Source organism: Globicephala melas, chromosome 11 (assembly GCF_963455315.2).
Source record: "Globicephala melas chromosome 11, mGloMel1.2, whole genome shotgun sequence".
Taxonomy (NCBI): Eukaryota; Metazoa; Chordata; class Mammalia; order Artiodactyla; family Delphinidae; genus Globicephala; species Globicephala melas.
In genome coordinates this window covers 65,992,851-65,996,505 of record NC_083324.2, presented here as the reverse complement: position 1 = coordinate 65,996,505, position 3,655 = coordinate 65,992,851, and positions in this window count along the sequence as shown.

Genomic DNA, 3,655 nt, shown 5'->3' with positions numbered 1-3,655 from the left:
TGTAGGGAAAATCCGAGGGCGGGGGTGGGGTGGGAAATAGCCCCCTGCCCCACCCCATCAGCCTGAGGTGGGGAGGGGCACAGAGTCCTGAGGCCTAGGCAGACCCTCAACTGTGGCAGGGGAGAAATGGGAGGGATTTGGGGGAATAGACTCGATCAAGCCTTTCCAGTTGAAAGTCCAGCTGTTTCATCCCTCACCCAGGCCAATCAGGAAATCATCAAGTGTGTTGATGGGAGGCTGGGACTCAAGCAACTGTGGTAGGGGAGAAATGGGAGGGATTTGGGGGAATAGACTCGATCAAGCCTTTCCAGTTGAAAGTCCAGCTCTCTCATCCCTCACCCAGGCCAATCAGGAAATCGTCAAGTGTGTCGGTGGGAGGCTGGGACTGCAGGGAGGGACATAGGCTGCTTTTAAGCTTCTGAAGATTCAAATGCGAGGATTCATTCTCCAGTTCCCAAGATGCGAAAATAAGAGGAAATGGGCTGATATCAAGTGGAGAGAGAGTTCAGGAGGCCCAAGAGCAGACTGGCCGACTGGGGGGTAATATATTCAAATGTAATCAAATCCAGCAAAAAGGAAGAGAGGGAAGCTGAGGCCTGGGAAAGGCTAGGCTGTGGAGGACCAAGATCCAAGACCAAGACCTTCAGGGCACGCCCCCTGCTAGGCAGGAGAAGAGAGAAGTGTCTACCTAAGAGAAGTGTTTTGGAGGTTCAATGGAAGGAGAAACTCGGTGACCTTGGGTGAATCCAGGCTAGCTTTCTGGAAGAGATTTTACCTGAAAGAAGCGTAGAATGTGGGCCTGGTGGAGAGGAAATGGCAGGAAGAAAGGCCGGGGGCAACCATGTGGCTGGTCCTGGTTGGGTGTAAAAGGCTGATGTTGGGGGTGGGGAGATGGAGGTTCACATTGGCCCTATCGCGAAAGGCCCAGAGATAGGACACTTGCATTTATAAATAAAGTCAAGGGGACCCATCCCTTCTTGAAGGAGCTGAGATGAGAAAAAAGGTCTAGGAGTTGATTCTAATCTGAACTCCTGTTAGTTTTTACCTCCAGTTGCTGCTTATTAGCAAAACAACCTTGGGCCAATTTCTTTCCCTCTCTAGGACTCAGTCTTCAGATTTGTAAAATCGAAGTGAGTTGCATTATCTTAAAAGTCCTTTGCAGCACTGAGGTTTCCAATACCGCAACTAACAATACTGAGCTAAATACTGGGTTAAATGTGTGTGTGTGGCGGGGGGAGGGTGCACAGTGACACGCTGTGATGTCTATGCTGGACAGGGTGAAAAGTGGAAGGGACAAGGCTCTGAGCACAGATCACATGGTGCTGGGACTAGGTCCCATGGACATGCGAGGGGCTGTCTTGCAGACACTGAGTCACCTAGACAAGCCCTGAGTGAAGATTGGAACAAGAGAGGCTGGTGTCAGGCGAAGACAGGGGCTTTGGTCTCACACAGTCCTGGGTTTGCATCCTGTCTCTGCCACTTAACCGTGTGAGCTTGGGCAAGTTAAGGCCCGTATTCTACAGATTCCTACAGCATAACTCAAAACGAGTGCTCCAATTCCACTGGACAGGGCTTCTGAGGAGACTGGGTCTCCCTCATCTCTCTATCCCTGGCAGTGAACTAGCCCAGCTCACTGCACAGGGTAGTAAAGTTTTATCAAACGAGACAATAGCATCATAGTTATTGTGAGGATTCAGTGTGTGATGGATGTTAAATTCTTATTGCTAAGCTTATTACATGGTAGGTTCTCAGTAAACAAAATAAATAGATAAGAATCCCTTCCCAGGCTTCCCTGGTGGCGCAGTGGTTGAGAGTCCGCCTGCCGATGCAGGGGACACGGGTTCATGCCCTGGTCCGGGAAGATCCCACATGCCGCAGAGCGGCTGGGCCCGTGAGCCATGGCCACTGAGCCTGCGCGTCCGGAGCCTGTGCTCTGCAACGGGAGAGGCCACAACAGTGAGAGGCCCACGTACCACAAAAAAAAAAAAAAAAAAAGAATCCCTTCCCTTCTCTGTGCTACTGGTCAAGGAGCCCAGAGATTCTCAATCTGATAGTTGTCAATTCAACAACTGAATTCGTAATAGATGCTCAATAAATGCTTGCTCAATAAATGGAAGGCTAGATGTGAGATGTATGTGGTAGTGAAGACTTGGGCCCTGTTTGGGACTGCTAGGTGGAAGCCAAGGGTCCTCATGAAGGAGTCAGTGTTTCAGAGGGGAGAGATGAACTTTTCATGTAGTCATACGATCAACTGAGCACCTATTACGTGCTAGGCACTGTCTTTGGAGCTGGGAGTGTAACCATGAACAAGGCAAAGTTCTTGCTTGCATAAAACTTGTATTCTCATGGGGGAACAGACAAGGGTACTGCTCTGAGGAAAAATAAAGGAGGGTCAGGGGGCTGAGAGTAACAAGGTACTGTGTTAGGTAGTGTGGCCAAGGAAAGCCCCCTGCAGGGAGGGGATTTGGGCAGAGACCTGGGTGACCCGGGACAAGTGTTCTAGGCTGAAGGATCAGTAGGTACAAAGGCCCTGAGACAGGGGCCTGCAGGGCCCATAAAGAGGCCAGTGTGGCTGGAGTGAGGACTGTGAGGGGGAGAGAAGGACGAGATGAAGTCAGAGAGGTCACAGAGCCCATGGCCCATCAAGTCCTTTTACCACAGAGAGAGATGGAAGCCAGGGCAGGGTCTGAAGCAGAGGAGTGACATAACCCGACTCTGGTTTCAAGTGGATCCCCTGTCTGGTGTGAAGATTCTAGTAGCTAGACTGAAAAGGCAGGGAGGCCTCCCTCACTTGGAAAAACAGGAGAGGCTGGAAGGAGGAGCACAAGAGAAGTGAGAGAGGAAGCCCAGGGGTGGGAGTGGGGGGCGCAGATGGGATCCTAGGGGCGGGAAAGGCTGCTGCACCAGCAGCTGGAAGGCCCTGGGGCTTCCCTTTGCCCAGATGACTGATCTAGCCATGCTGTGATGTGGGGAGAGGCAGAAAGGAGGGGAAGGGTGGGGTTCCAGTTGGGATGGTGGGGCATCTCCAGGAGGAATGGGGGCTGGAGGTGTGGAGAGCCCTGTGGCCAGCTTGTGCCTCTTCCTCCACCCCAGCAGAACATGGCTGCTCCTCAGACCTTCTCAGGCAGGTCCGCACTGCACTTGGGTGCCTGACCTTGCTGTTCTTAGTGGAGTTTCTTATTGAGGGAAGAGTCAGGTGACCTTGAGTCCTTTACTCCCCCTCTCTAAACTTTTGAGTGAAAGAAGGGGTTTAACCTAGATGGTCTCCAACCAAGCCCCTTCTAGCATTTCTATTAATGGATGGAATCAGACACTGCATCTCCCCTACCTCTCTACTGCCACAGTGGTTTCAGGTTCCTGTCACGCCCTCTGTCTTTCCATCTCCCCAGGGCTCCCATGTACAGTGGTGCAGGGCATTCACCTCACAGGGGCACCCAGCCAAGGGAGTAAGTGGAGGCTCAAATCAAGCCCATAGTCTGCTCCACAAGCCATGTGCCCTGGCTGGCTCAGGGATGCATTTACCCAAAGTAAAGAAGGCCTTTTTCCAGCTTGTTCTGAGGTGCAGTATGGTTAGCCCCCACTCCCCTGTCCCATGCTCACTCCATCTTCTGCTCCTCTGTGTTCCTTTTGTCTTACCATCCCCAGCCTCAAACAG